The sequence below is a fragment of the Silene latifolia genome, chromosome 6, assembly GCF_048544455.1.
Source record: "Silene latifolia isolate original U9 population chromosome 6, ASM4854445v1, whole genome shotgun sequence".
In the NCBI taxonomy this organism is placed as follows: domain Eukaryota; kingdom Viridiplantae; phylum Streptophyta; class Magnoliopsida; order Caryophyllales; family Caryophyllaceae; genus Silene; species Silene latifolia.
This window is the reverse complement of record NC_133531.1, coordinates 87,840,897-87,857,327: the sequence shown is the minus strand read 5'-3', so window position 1 is coordinate 87,857,327 and position 16,431 is coordinate 87,840,897. Positions and strand designations below refer to the sequence as shown.

The 16,431-nt window shown below is 40.7% G+C and overlaps 1 non-coding gene across 1 annotated transcript; it reads left to right on the top strand.

Moving 5' to 3' along the window:
- Nucleotides 1–16,011: 16,011 nt before the first annotated feature.
- On the top strand, nt 16,012–16,118 carry LOC141588904 (small nucleolar RNA R71). Its single transcript, XR_012519870.1, has one exon. It is a non-coding gene; the product is annotated as a small nucleolar RNA R71 (small nucleolar RNA).
- Nucleotides 16,119–16,431: the final 313 nt, after the last annotated feature.

The following is a 16,431-nucleotide window of genomic DNA, read 5'->3' as shown; positions in this document are numbered from 1 at the left end:
CCTTGCATGTATGGAGCAAAAGCGGAGCTAAATTGATCACACTTAACAACCAAGCATCAAATAGGAGACCAATACTAAAGGCCTAAGTCAATAAATCAAGTAGAATGGGCAATGATGAAGACCCCATGACCCCTCCATGATCCCTACGGATATTGAGGCGGTCAAGAGAAGAGGAAGCCAAGCTGACCCATGATCCGGGCATCCCGAAAGCAGCCTGAGTGTCCCGAGAAGCAGCCCGAGCGTCCTGAAGAACAACTCAGGGGTCCCGAGGCTCAGATCGAGTATCCCACAAGCAAGACGGGCGTTTTCCTATGCAGTATGAGCATCCAACATAGGGAGGTTGTGAGGCTCCTTAGGGACTTGCAAGGCGTTAATCTTCATCTTAGGGACTTAATCGTTATTTAAGCCCTAAGTTAACCTAATACTTGTACTTAGTATAAATACCCCATTGTATTTAGGGGATTAAGGACCAAGTCATTAGGATCGATTAGAGATCAATTAGCTTAATTACATCTTAATCCTTTCCTAATTATTGTTCTAGAACTTTAGATCTAGTTAGGTAATTTGAAGATTATATTGAGGATTATTGAAGAATTGACAACTCTTCATCATCAATCAAGTTTTCTTCTATTATTCTTTGCATTCTATTTTGATCATCCTAAGTTGGTACAATTTCCTTACTCCTTACTTAATCCTTGTTTAGTATTTTGCTCTTTAATCATGTTCAAGCTTGTTAATATGTTTGACACCATTGCTAGCATGCTTTCCATGGTCATGAGTGAGTAGTTCCTTAACTAAGGTTAATGGGGGATAAGGGGAATTAATCATGGGGAAGATCTTTACTTAATGAGTTCATAAGATTGCTTACTTGTTATAGGTTCAACTTATGCTTATATCATATTTGATGAATTGCTTGATTGACAACCTAGCATGAATCTATTACCCATGCAACAAGAATTGTAAGATATAAACCAACTCAAGACTTGTTAGACCTTGCATATAAGTTGATTAGGAAGGACTAAGTCGATTGTAGGTGTTGTAAAGTCTTGATCGACTCGGCCCCGGGACCCAAACCATCCTAGGACTCATTGATGTTATCTCACCATGAATAGGGAAAATCAAGTCGACTTGTAGGTGTTGTAAAGTCTTGACCGATTCGGCTCCGAGACCTAAGTTTGCCTAGAATAGTAAGATCCTTACCAACTTGATTCCACTACAACAATAACATGCTTGCATCTATAAAACTTGTTTATGTGATCTCTCCATGATTCCCTTATGAACCCATGACACCCTAGTGCCTTTCCTCAATTGTTTAAATCCTTATTTAATTTGCTTGCTTGTTTTCTTTTACTTATCTAGTAGTTTAGATAACCATCTCAACCCAAACAAAATTGTGACACCTTAAGACATAGCTACTTGCAATCGGTAACTTAATCCAATACCAGTCCCTTGGGATCCGACTTTTACTTACCACTCTACTAAGGGTAGTTTGTCGAGATTATAAATATTGTTTGAGAGCGTACAACGACACGTCCGTTAATGCAAAAATGGTTGATATGTACTAATTATATTATGTTCATTGCTTTGTAAAAATGGTGTAAAAAGATGCTTGATATGAACTAATTATATTAAGTTCATTGCTTTGTAATTAGTCAAAGTTCATCATCGTACTCGGATTAAACCGACATGGTATGTAGAACCGAGGATGATTATGCATGTATGGCTAATATGGTTGTTTTTCAAATGTAAACAAAAGAATAAAAGGCTTTAAAATACCGTTTAAAATGTAATTAACCAAATATTGTTACCGAGTCACGGATTAAACCATCATGGTAAGAGGAACCAAGGATGAATATAATTTGTGGTTAAAAATATTCATCGTAAAAATGATTTGAAGTGGTAAAAAACGATTGTAAATAAGAAATGAAAATGGGAAAGAATGAACTCAAACACATTTGAGTTCTGACCTGGGCAGCCAGAATAGGCGCGAGCCACCTATTTGTTACTAGGGGCTTCTCCTTCAGGTCAAAACTCAGTTTTGGCTCATTCAATCTGTATTTTGGACCATGTTATGCATGTTTTAGCATGTTAATGTCATAAAAAACAGATAAAAGAACATGAAAGAAGAGGATTAATTACACCCTCATATTTACATGCTAGGTTGCTTGACGAGAAATCGACGAAAAAGTAAAAACTTATTAAGTTTGAAAACTCGATTTAAAAACGTTTTTGTGAAGTAAAGAGAGTAGCTTTGTTTAGTGATGGTGTAGTTGGTCGAAGTGGTCGGTCAAGAAATTTAATGCACGATGACGGTACCAAACAATAATTATGGCTCGTATTATCGATCAGTAGGTTAAAAATACGTGTCGTTTGTTGACTCGGGAAGTCGAGGTCTAGAATTTTAAGGGAGAAAAGAGGGGCCAGACGCTTGTGTGCCTTCAAATGGTGGCATTTGTGGGGTATTTTTAGAGGATCGTGTTGTTGTGTGCATTTTGAACGACGTGGCCGCATAGGCTACTCGAAGAGGCGCGAGCATGTCCGGGGGTCTTCGAGCTGTCTTGTCACTATCACGCATTTGGATTTATGGTTTGTTCTATCCTAGGTTTTGGATGTCATGATTGTTGTACTTGAACATCAAGTATACCGTTTATACTTAGCATGAAGGTTTTGTGATGTTTGTTTTTGGTGTTTGACTCGGTTTGACCCGTTGTTTAAGTTGAGATTTGAATTTCAAGTCGGTTTTTGGTCTGGTGTGGATTTTGACTCTAGTTAGTGTCATTGTGACTCCGTAGTCGTGCATAAAACAATGTAGGTACTTTTGAAATGTAATGAAAATGTTTTGTTTTCGAAATCGTTTTGAGTTTTCTGACGCATAGTTATATAAATTGTCGATCAAACGTAGCGATTCCTAAGCATATTGTAGTCTGTTAATCATTGGGTGTTTGTTGGGGATTCGACAGATACTGGGTATCTACAGACCCTCACTTTGACTGAGGCTTGGACATGGCGAAAGTCAAAGTACAACCCTAGATCAATCGAAGATTACAACCTGGAGCCCGAAGCGACGTCGAGGCAGCTCGAAAGGATTCAGGCCAAGGACTTGCCATCGGGAAGGGCGACGTCGAGGCAATTCGGGGATTCGAGTTAAGGACCTGCCGTCGGGAACAGTTTAGAGTCTGTCGACTGCCAATGCGGGTCATTTAAAGTCCGTTTGATTACTTGTAAAGGCTTGCCAGCCATAGGAAGAAGTCATACCTGAGGCATCTTTGGGATATATCCTTAAATTTTTTCTTGCGCGGGCGCAAAGGCTCGCTAGCCATCGGGGGTCGAGTAGTCGACTGCGGGAAATAACCCGATTCATCGGGCTTATTTCAAGAGGTTGCTGTGTTGAGACTTGTTCGTCGTTAAAGGTCGAATAATCGACTGCGGGAATTAGCCGGATTTTATCGGGCTTATTTGAAGAGTTTGCTTGTTGAGACTTGTTCGTCATTTGAAGGTCGAATAATCGACTGCGGGAAATAGTCGTATTTTATTGGGCTTATTTCAAGAGGTTGTTTGTTAAGACTTGTTCGTCATTTGAAGGCCGAATAATCGACTGCGGGAAATAGCCGGATTTTATCGGTCTTATTTCCAGAGGTTGTTGTTGAGACTTGTTCGTCATTGAAGGTCGAATAATCGATTGCGGGAAATATCTGGATTTTATCGGGATTATTTCATGAGGTTGTTGTTGAGACTTGTTCGTCGTTGAAGGTTGAATAATCGACTGAGGGAAATAGCCGGATTTTATCGGGCTTATTTCAAGACGTTGCTTGTTGTTGGTAGACTCCGTGGGGAGGTATCTGATCTCCTGTTGGGGAATTTTGGTGTTTATGAGGGATTTTTTTGCGGTGTCGAAAAGAGGTAGGCTTTTTGTATGTTTAGCCTGACTCTTGTGTATGGCGTTCCCTATTATCGTCATTCGTAGTTTGAATTTCGAAGAGAAGTAACGGTTTTTATTTCCGTCGCTCGGAGTTTGTAGAAATAGCGAATGTGAATTTCGCCATTTGCTACTTTGCTTTGAAGATTAACAGTTTTTAATTCCGTCATCTTGCGATTTGAAATTTGTGAGAAATAGTGAATTTGAATTTCACTATTTGGTTTTTGTTTGAAAATGACGGTTTTTAATTCCGTCGTTTTAAATTTTCAAAATATGCCGAATTTGTGTATAGCTATTTTGACCGTTTTTTTTTTTGTTGTTGTTGTTGAAAATGACGGTTTTTAATTCTGCCATTGAGAAAAATAGCGAGCGTATGTGGAAATTGGGCTAAAGCCCAAAATTTCGCTGAAATTGCTGGGATCACCTCAAAGTGGCGCGAGCCTTTGTGCGATGTAAGGGACCCCCCTTATTTCTCTAAAACACGCGAGGAGCAGCAGCTCCTCATTTCACTTCGTCTTCTTCACAATAACACACGAAATCGCCATTTTTCGCCATTGTTGATCTTGTTTTTTGCTTGCATTTGTGCTACAACCACTATGTTATCTCAAGGTATGTAAATCCTCATGATTTCATTTGATTTTGTTTTCCTTTTTGTTGATTGAATTAGGGCGAAACCCTAACCCTTTAGAAATCGATTTGGGCGTTTTTTTTCCCATTTTCGAGTGTAATTGATGCTTGCATTAGGTTAGAAACCTGTTTAGGAGTATATGGGTGCTTTTACTTTGCATTTTGGTCCCCGTTCCGGCTCCCTAGGTGCGAAAAACGCGAATGAGACAAGAAACCATCTCATTTTGCAATATTGTACTTGTTTGCTCGAGTTGCGTGCCCCACTTGGTTACATTGTACTCGGAGAAGGCCGTCTTTGCTGTGTTAAACCTTCGTTTGGTGTTTGGGGCGAAATTCCCCATTTTGCCTTTATTAGACGGTCTTATTCTGACGAAATAAGCGTCTTTTTGGGTTCAAACTGAGCCATTTTGCTTTGAAATAGACCTTAACAGTAGTTTTGGTCATTTTGGGGCGTGATCAAGCCAAGTCACGTTGCTTTGTTGTGGTCGTAATTTGAAATTTTGACCCGTTTGCGCTCAATTTGGCGTAAAATTGCCTTTTTTGAGCTGTGTAAAATGCCCAGTTGTGTCGGGAATTTTTGTTGCTTATTTGGCAGACCTTGTGTCGGCCCGAGGGTGTTGGGTTGTTTTTGTAGTTGTTTTTTTGCTGTTGCTTTGAGTCATCTTTTGCTTGAAAAGAAGGGCGAGTCATTTTTTGTGATTTTTTGTGCTGGACGGGATTGGACGGGTTTGCCCTCGTTGCTGTTTGCTTTTGCAGTTGATTTTTTTTTTTTTTTTTGAGATTCGCCCGTTTTGTGCGGTCGTAATGCCGAAATTTCGACTGGCGTTGCTTTTGTTTTGATTTCAGGCGAGTGTTCTGGGGCTGCTAGGCCCGCTGGGTCCGAGGCTGAGGCCTTGGAGGAGGAGGAAGATCCAGGAGGAGGAGAGACGGCTTGCCATTCCGTCTTTTTCCAGTTTTGTTTCTTCCGGGTGGCCTTTGATCATGTGTTGATCATAGGTCGTTGTCTGTAGAGAGTTGACGTCTGATGATTGGGGTTCAACACCAGCGCCTCGTGCCATATCGCGGTAATTATCTTGCATCTTTTTAATTATGGTGACGAGCGTTTTGTTTACCGCCTCCACTGCTCCGTTGGTTTGGGGATGATAAGGGGATGGCCAGTGTCGTTTAATTTTGTATTTGTCCAACAAGGCTTGTGTTCCGGTCCGGTAGTGAGAGCCTTGGTCGCTGATGATTTCATGGGGTACCCCATATCTGCAGATGATGTTGTCCTGGATGAACTTGACCACTTGTTTGGCGGTCTTTTGGCGCCTATCAGGTTGATTTTACCGATGATGTCGATGGCCCAGGTCGAAAAAGGCCATGGTGATGTCGTGGTGTACAAAAGGGATGGTGGTATGTGTTGTATGTTGGCGAAGATTTGGCAATTGTGGCAATGTTTGACGTAGTTTCTGCAATCGGCTTCCATGGTGGTCCAGTAGTAGCCTAACCTCATGACTTTTCGAGCTAGCATCATTGTACTCATGTGAGGGCCACATTCTCTGTCGTGAACCTCTTCCATGTCTTTCTTGGCTTTGTGCTTATCAATGTAAAGGAAAAAGGATCTCCTAGGGTGTTCTTTTGTATAGTTGCTCTTGATTTATTACGAATTGTGATGCACGTAAATGGATGACTATTTGTCCTTTTGTATCAGAGTTAGGAAGGAATTCGTTTATGGTTTTGTAATTGAGGATAGCTTGGTACCAAGGTTCGACATGGTTTTCTTCGTCGTTATTGATGGCGCAAATGTGAGCTGGCTCACTCCTTCTCTAAACAAATAGGGGCATGGATGTCATGCCATCGGGTATGTTGACGAGTGCGGCAAGTTTTGCTAGGGCATCAGCAAATTGATTTTCTTCCCGTGGTAAGTGGAAGTAGTCGATTTGGTCGAAGAATTCAGCTTCCTGGTTAATTTTTGCTTGGTATGGTGCTAAGCTGTCGCTTCGGAGTTTTCATGATCTGGACAATTGATTGATGATGAGTGAGGAATCACTGTGGACTCAACTTTTTGATGCCAAGTATTATGGCTGCTTGTAGGCCGATGAGGCATGCTTCGTATTCGAAAGCATTGTTGGTGACGACGTAGTCCAGTTTACTGATGTCGGAACGTGTCCCCCTTCTGGTGATATTAGAAGGATTCCTACCTCGAAGCCTCTCAGGTTTGATGCACCATCGAAGTATAGGTCCCAACCGTCGGTTTTGGCACAAAGGATGTCTTTGTCAGGGAGTGACCATGTGTCGGTCATTTGTGATCCTCGTTGACGAGGTTTTCTGCTAGGAAAACGACGAATACCCTTCCCTTGATAACCTTGAGGGGTAAGAATTTGAGGTCAAATTCGGATAGCATGAGTGTTAACCTAGACAGCCTTCCATTTAGCACGGGCTTTTTGAAGATGTATTTGGTAGGGTCCATCTTGGAGTAGATGTGAACCATGTAGCTGAGCATGTAATGTCGTAGCTTCTTTGTTGACCAAACCCGGGCAAGGCATGTCGTTTCCGGTTGGGTGTACCTTGTTTTGTATTCGATGAACTTTTTGCTGATGTAGTAGATGGATCGTTCTTCGCTGTCGACTGTTTGTGCTAGCATTGCTCCCATGGCCGTGTCGGTGATTGTCTTTATCCTGTCGAAAGCTTTCTGACAATCGTCGTCCCAATAGTTGTGATTGAAGGTGCATAGCTTCTTGAAGATAAGTTCGCAAATCATAGTGAGTTTGGCTATGAAGCGGTTGATGTATTGGACTTGACTGAGAAATCCTCTTATCTCCTTCTCGTTCTTAGGCCAAGATGTTTGGTGCAGAGCTTTGATTTTGGTGGGATCTATTTCGATGCCTCTTTTGCTGACGACGTGTCCCAAGAATTTTCCGGAGGTGACCCCAATTGCACACTTCTGAGGATTTAGTCTCATGTTGTATTTTCAAAGGCGAGCGGATAATTTTTTAAGGGCGTTGATGTGGCCGTCTCACTCTTTTGATTTGACGATCATATCATCGACGTATACCTCCACTTTCTTGTGCATCATGTTGTGGACATTAGCCACGCCGCGGCGCGCGCGGAAGGCGCTTGAAATAAAGCGTGCATTTGTGAAGTCGCGACCAATTTTTATGGGAAATTGGAACCGTTCGAATACCTCGTGCCATGTCAAGACATAAAGTAGTGACATGAAGACTAAAAACTCGTTACCCTTAGCATTCTATGTCTAGAATGACTCTCGTGGATGCCAATGAACACGGATGTTCACAGAGATCTTGAGTAAGGGGTGAGGGTACGTATTAGAAAGTCCTTTTACTGAACACCTAATCCCGCCCGCCTCGATAGCGGCCCCTACTAATGATTAGGGAAGTCGTTCATATTTGATATGTCATCTATTATATGCATGCAATGCGACATCCACAGATTAATCCTAACATGTGAGATTAAACTATGTCGATTAACACGTAATTTAGCAAACAATTAAGGTCAAAGTTGAGAGTTAGATTGATTACATGTGAAAGACAAGTAAAATAAATCATACAAGAGCGATAAACAAACTGTAAATAAATTACAATAATTAAAATTACAATAATTATAAGGTTTAATCGATTTATGTCAAAAATACATTTGAAACGAAATTTTGAAGATGAAAATAAATGAAGATAAAAAGGGTTAGAAATTAAATTAATAAACTAGGTCTGATTAGAGGCGATATTACGGTTATTAGTTAATTTCACACGTAATTAGAAACTACGGCTAGGCGAAAACGAGTTCAGGGACAAAAATCACCTCAGGACAGGCGCAGCATATGCTGCGTCCCTTGGAAGAGGCTAATCTCCTCCTGCGGCTATTCTTGAGTTGAGTTATGTCTGCGAAGTAAGAACCGCAGTCCGTTAATGTTCATTTGGTAATTTTAAGATTGATTATTAATTGGGAACTCGACTACAAGTTATTTAGCATATTATATACATCTGGAACTGTCATAAAATCAACAAAAACGGATTAAAACGAACAGAAACAAGTTAGATTTATTTACGGTGTCTGAATTAATTTAATTATTAAACTTAGATTTAAGACGGTTGGAAAACGAAACATAACAGAATATGAAAGGGTATGTACAAAATAAGAATCCCAGAAACTTGATATAGACAAATCGAATTCCTAAAATCCGGGTTAGATTTAGTGACGAAAACCCGCAAATATCGAATTATAAGGGATTTTAGTCTAGATAAAGCATTAAGATCAAAAGGGAATTATCAAAAGATGCTTATGTACTGAAGGATGAAAGAAAATAAGAAAATAAGACGAAAAAGGCAAAACAATGGAAACCCGAGGAAGAAGAAGAAGAAGAGCAAGAGCAGCAAGCAGCATCTAGAAGAGGCGCAGCATATGCTGCGATTCTTCGAAGAGGCACAGCTGCTGCTGCGTTTCTTCTTAACGTCTGATCTCCTCTGTTTTGTAAAAAAAGGTTTTACAAAAGGGTTTTTAAGATCGGTTTTGAATATATTTTCGACGTAAATCTTACATTAATTGGTACAAAAATAAAAACATAAATTAAAAGTGAGATTTACACCCTCAGACTTACATGTTTGACGGAACGAGATTAAATAAGTTAACGTCAGTGATTGCTCGACTCGAATGTATGTAGAAAGTGCCCTCGTTAGAGGATTTTAAATTAATTGATTGATTGATGTGTAGTGGTCAAATTGGTCGCTCATGCAACGTGTCTGGTACTTAGAATGATCTGAGCTTACGTGGTCGAGTAATCAAGCACGTAGGCGTCGAAAGCTTAGAGCAAGGTCTAGAATACAAAGAGAGAAGATAAGGGCGGACATTCGCGTGAAAAATATGGAGACCGGAGGTCTCTATTTATTCCAAAAAATGTGGAAGAGTTTTGGAATGACACAAACTTTGGAAAGAAATCATGGAAATATTCCGTAAACAGCCAAATAGGGCAAGGGAAGAGACGCAGCAGCTGTTGCGGTTCTTCCAAAAGGCGTAGCATCTGCTGCGTCATTTCCACCAGAGGTTTCCTCCTCCGGAAGAAAGATTTCTGCGTTTCTGTTATGGAATTGCGGTAGATCTATACTTTGTTATTCCGTAAAATATGATATACGGGAGATATTTTACCAAAAGATATAAAATTTGATTGGGAATAAATATCTAGAATATTCTAGAACATTCCGACTCGACATTTTAAATGGTTTCCTAGAAAATGAAGCGGTTTTTGACCCGGACTCCAAATGAACTCTAATTACTGTCAAAATGACCGTATCGGTGCGTAGATGACGACCAAGGGGTAGACTTGAGTGTTTGATCTATCACATGACGATAAACTTACGAACTGTCATTGATGCCTGTCGTTGTATGCACCAAAAATAATATTTATAATCCAAACTACTACTATAGCTAGTGGCAGTCAGGGTCGAACCACAAGGAGGCGATGCAATTAATAGTTATCTAATTCTAGCCTAAGGTAACAAATGTGAGGGGGATTTGATTTGAGTCGATCTATAACTAAAAGAAATAATGAAAAGAAAACTAAAGAAATGTATGAAATCAAATAATAAAAGGATGCTAAGATGGTCGGTTCACTATAGTTTCGGCGGCAGTATACTAGGTGGGTCTAAAACAAATACGCGAGACAGGAAAATAAGAAGTCCTCTCGGTCCATTCTCAACAGGTAGCATCTTTCGATCTCGCTACAGGTCCCTAATATCACTAATGCTAACTTTCGTCCTGAAAAGTGATTTAAAAGACTAAATTAACTCATCTTTCGATCTGATTAATCTAGTCGTCTTAATTAGGTAGGCTATCTCCCTTCCCGATCTTTTGATCTTTATTGGGTCGGTCAAATCCTAGACAATCAACTAGTCGCGTGCACTCGATTCGTCAAATATGGAAATTAAATTAATTAAAACGAAGCATATCTCACGTGGCCAGTCGATTGAGCAGGGAACCCAGTCGATCTACCATGGCGCGATTTAGGTCATACGATTCTAATGCCGCCTACACTACAGATTCCCTACATCCTAGCACATGGGGTTTAGCTACTCATGCTTACGATAAAAATAACAACAAGATTAACAAATAAAGATACTGAATTCATGATTAAATTAACTAAACAAGCAAATAACATGAGACGATAAATTGGTTTCCGGGAAACTATTCTAGCAGTTCTATACTACGAATGGAATAAAGCAGTAAACTGAATATAAGAACAGTGAAATACCGTATGAAAGCAGGAGAGAGATTTGCAGAACAACGATCCAGAAACCGAAAGCAAAAGTAAATTGTATTGAAAACGAAACAATCTTAAGAGCCCTAATTACTGATGATAAACTAAAAACTGAATGCCAAACTTGATAATGTCAGGTTACGTTATATAGGAATATAACGTAACACTTATTCCTAAACCTAATATACGATGGGCTTCGGAATTCTCGTTCTATTTCTTTAATTTCCGCGTCAGCTCGTGTGGTCGTCGATCGACCATGAAAGGCAGTCGATCGACTGGTCTGCACTGAACAGTAGCTTCTGTAAGTTGCGCTCTGGTCGATCGACCATGGAGGTCAGTCAATCGACTGGAGTAGCTGGTACTTGGCTTCAAAAACTTCGTGAATTAGTCTTTCGGGCCTCGATATGAGCACCAAGTTTGTTTCTTGAGTAAATACTTCACGTCAAATGCAATGCAAAGTACTCGAGGATGGATTTAGCTTGATTTCCGCTGGATTCTTCACATTTCTGCAATAATGTACAAAAACACGAAAGTAGACGGAAATAGGGAGAATAGTAGCATAAACTACATAAATGATCTCTGAAATGCGTGTAAAATAGGGTGTAAAAAATCATATAAATAACACGCATCAAACTTCCCCAAACCAAACCTTTGCTTGTCCCCAAGAAAGAACTAGGCTGGATCCTTAAACCTAGTGGAACGAGTTCAATCTCAGAGCGAAATGCAAACCGAATAGCCTAAACCAATTTAATGCTACAACTAACAATCAATTAGCAATATGAATCATGCAAACGAATTATGAAGTCGTTAAAAACCTGCTGAACCGTCAACTATATAGACTTATCAAATCGGACTCTCACGGGTCGCTCGTATCACACATAAGCACAGGTGAATAATGTAAAGATAGAAAGAATTAATTTTGTAATGACACTCACCTAACTACGACCAATGAGAACATGCCTGAAATCTAATATGAAAGTAATCTCTACAACCGTACATATGCATTCCAACCAAACAGATGACCATGACACATGCCGAGATAAATATGGATATGTGAGGTATGGGTAAGAAGAGGCTAGAATAAATTTGGATAAAAATAGAGTTAAAAGCCAAGCTAGTAACTAAGGGAACCAAATTATAACAACATCCAACTTCTTGCTCCAACTTCCAATCGAAACGGTGCTAATAGCAAGCACAAAACTCACAATCTCCGAAATAATTGTAATTCCCCAAATGATGATAATAAAGCATGAGAATAAAATCACCAACTAATCAAAACTCCAACCATGTGATTTTGATTTCTCTTATCTCGGGCTTCAGTCGATCGACCAAGATGGCCAGTCGATCGACCGCCCTCTACAGTACAGCATGCGTTTCTTTTTTTGAATCATTTCTTTTTTTCAATTTTTATTTTTTTTCTTTCCTTCTTTTTTCATCTTCCCAACAACATCTCAAAATGAGCATATGCCTCCAAAAACGTAGTAACAATCCCAAAAATAAAACTACTAGCTTGACAAGGGCAGGCTAAATGTAGGATGTAGTAACGGGACAAAAAGGCTATTTTTGGCAGTGTGGAGCTTATGGGCAAAATGATTAAAGGGGTGACCTCTTCCACATGCGTCAACAAACCACAAACCGAATGCATACAGGTATTAAGTAGATTAAGTTCATTTTTATGCAAATTAATATAACATGTCTCATAAGGAGTAACTACTCACAATCCTAAATAAATCATCATGAATGACACCAGTTATAGGCTCTAAATCTCGAAAAATGCAAGCGGTTTGCCAAAAATCAAAGTCAAGTCTCAAGTCCATCATAAATTTAACGAAAACTCGTAGACTATGCAAATTGATTCTACTAATAACATGTCAATTAGCAAGGCTTAGGCATAAACGGCTGAAAATGCAATGTCATCATTGAAATACTACCGTTCCGACTCGACCTATATGCAAAAGTAAACGTGCAATTTCTGAATTTTTTTTGAAATTTTGAAATTTTTTAATTTTTCTGTATATATAAGAGAAAATAAACAACAATGCAAAACAACAATGTAAACGTGAATGCAAGCAAATGAAATGCAACGCAAAACCCTTCCCCAAACCAAATCATACAATGTCCCCATTGTGCAAAATTATGTAGTGAAATAAAAGGGGAACGAGAATTTTGCGATAAATTAACTAAATAAGACATGAAGTAAGAACTCAGAAACTCACAAGACTTTAGGCGCAGCAAAGGGAAACCTTCCCAAACCAGCGTGAGCTAGGAGGTTTCAGTAGCCAGCAGTGCTACCAATAAGTACCTGAAAAGACAGAAAATACCACGCGTAAATCCGAGAAAACAATTATTGAAACGCAAAATTATGTGTAAGATAAAGAAACGGAAGAAAACAGAACTGAGTCGGAGAATAAAGTGGAGAAAAGACTCCCTCAACTCCGCAAATCGACCAAACACAGCAGGGGAATGATCAAAAACAGATACAGCAGCGAACATGGTCGATCGATCACATCACCCAGTCGATCGACCAGAGTGAACAGGAACATACGCTCCTGGAAGTCGCAGCTCAGTCGATCGACCATACTGGCCAGTCGATCGACTGAAATACCTGCTGTAACTTTCTGATTTCTTCGAATTAGCTCAATAACTCGAGCTAATATGGTCTATGAACCTGCAAATACACATAATAATGCGCCCAAAATCGCGCAAAACCCAAAGTAATAGTCTAAAGCCTTTAGAATCCTAAGCAAAATTATTAATGCGAAGTCTCGCGCAAACCAAAACAATAAAAAGAGTCTAACGAAAGCAATAAAATGTTTTGTTTAAAAAGCCTTAATCAACTAATAGTTGATTAAGAATGGCCACGGAATGGCCCACTTGCTCGGCTTCTGGCTACAAGAAGTAGCCTCTACAGTGCTCATCTCCTCAGCTGCACTCTTCTCAACTCCAACATCTGCAGAACTCAACGGATCAACAGCTTCAGCATCTCCCCAAGCAATGACCTCTTCTGGCTCATCAAAGTCTAAGTCGGACTCCCTCACTTTGACTGGCTACTCATCAGGCTCCTCATTAGTGCCATAGCTAAGACATCCTAAACCGCCTCTTTGAACGATTGACTCTTTCACAGCTGGAGCAACATGCGGCTCTTCCTTCCCCAAACCAGCTCCTGCAATATCCAAAACAGAAGAATCTTCCTCCAATTTGCTCCCAATCTGGGGCGGAGGTGTTATAGCAGAAACAGGCATAGAGACAGGCATGTCAGAAAGCACAAAATAGGATTTCTTTTCAGAAACTGTATTACAAGTGAATGGCTACATGGGGTCTTTCTTCTTAGCTGTCTGGGCAAACACAATGGAATGCTTCCCTACTTTGAAGGTCGAGTCCCCGAACCAACATCTATAATCGCACCAAAGAAGTGTGCGAAATGGTCTACCCAATATGATAGGAATGTGGGCATCCTCAGGCATATCTAGTACAACGAAGTTAACATGGAAAAAGAACTTCCCTATTTGCACGGAATGTCCTCTAAGACTCCTATAGGGCTGGACCGCGAACGATCAGCTATCTGTACTGTCATGTTGGTAACTGCAAACTTAGTCAATTTCAACTTCCTAGCAAGACTCAAGGGCATTACACTAATACTAGATCCTAGGTCACACAAGGCCTTCTCAATAGAAAAGGTGCCAATACTACATGGGACTGAAAAGCTACCTGGGTCTTCTAGCTTATGAGGTGCAGTATGGGTCAAATAAGAACATGACTCCTCAGTTAGTGCGACAGATTGTACAGTTTCAAGTGACTTCTTTTTAGACAAAAGTTGCTTCATAAATTTCATGTAAGCAGGCACTTGATTTACTAACTCAAGAAAAGGAACTTATACGTTTAAGCTACGAATAACATTTTCAAATTTGTTAAACGATACCTGTTCCTTTGTCGGCACCAATCTCTCCGGATAGGGGGCTGAAAGAAGCAACTTAGCCCTCTCCTCTAGGTCTCTCATACCAGCATCGGTGGATTTAGGCTGAAAATCCACTACCTTTTCTTTGTTGTAGCTTGACCCTTCTTCAGACCGTCTAAAAAATGAACCATTAATCGTCATCGGGTCATATTTCGGAACCGGAACTGACCCATCAACATTTGGGTCTTGCCTCAATATTTTCGGAGTAGTCGTACCCCGAAACAAGTGGTCCCTCAGGTTATCTGGCATTGGAGGACGAAAAGACTCACCATCAGCAGCGTTGTCAGTCGATCGACCATGTTGGTCAGTCGATCGACTGACTTCTACAGGACCAGAAGCTGTGTCACTTCGCGATTCAGTCGATCGACCGGGTATATTAGTCGATCGACTGATATACCTGGTAGACGTCTTTTTCTTGCCATTGTTAGTCGCTGCCTTCTTCTTGCTTGGTTCCGCCTCATCTTTTCCAGTAGCTTCCTCGACCATAGCGGGCCCATCAAGTGTAGACCCACTCCTCAAAGTACTAGCATTAAGGGTCTCCTTTTGATCCGTCTGCGACGGTAAATGTCCCGGAGCTCGAGTTTCACTCTTGCTAGCCAATTGAGAGATTTTGCTCTCCAACATCTTCATCCCGGCCTCTCTAGCTTGAGACTCTTTCAGCAACAAATTTTTCAACTCGGCAAATTCGGAGCCTTCGGACTGCTGCTGCTGTTGTGGAATATACGGAGGCTTTTTGTATGGCTGCTGCTGCTTAATGAGGGGGCACATAATTCTGCTGCTGCTGCTGCTGTGGAGGTGGAGTCGGATTTAGGACATTTTGGCTACTCCACCTTAAGTTCGGATGGACATTCGACTCAAAATAAGTGTTTGTCTGCCTATAATGTTGAAAAGCAGCACAAGACTCATAGGGAATCTTTGCCGTTATGCAAACATGTCCTTCTCCTCCACATGTCTTGCAGATGAAAGGACCGTCCAAAACAAAGATTCACATGATAGATCCCTCCTTTTGAAGCTCCTCCCAACTCGTACTTATCAAATCTCGCCGTAAGAGCCTCTAATGCCGCTACAGAAGGGGATTCAGCACTTCTACTTTGATTTCCCCTGGAATTTCCATACTCAGCTTTATGGGTGGCCAAATCATCAATAGTTTTCCACCCTTTAGTTTCTCCAACATTCTCCTGGAATCTAACATTAGCTGCCGCATCCAGGATAGCCCTCTGATCGTCATAAATCCCATTATAAAATTGATTGCATAGGCTCCATTTCTCAAACCCATGGTGTGGAATAGTTCGCACTAACTTCTTGAAACGGACCCACGCCTCATGAAAATTCTCATCAGGACCCTGTTTAAAGCTCGTGATCTGAGCTCTAATGGCATTGGTCTTCGAGGCAGAGAAATATTTCTTGTAAAATGCTAAGGCCAGCGAATTCCAATTAGTGATCCCGTTAGCAGCTCGATCCAGGTCTCGGTACCACTCCCTTGCAGCATCACGAAGAGAGAATATGAACATCGTCTCCTTCACCTGGTCCTGGGTCACACCGGTCGGTGGGGGTATGGAACAGCAATAATCAATGAATGTCTCCATATGTTTGGCTACATCTTCATTTGCAGCTCCCCCGAATTGGTTTCTCTCAACCAAGTTGATATAGGACGGTTTCGGCTCGAATTTCCTATCCATCCCTGGTAAT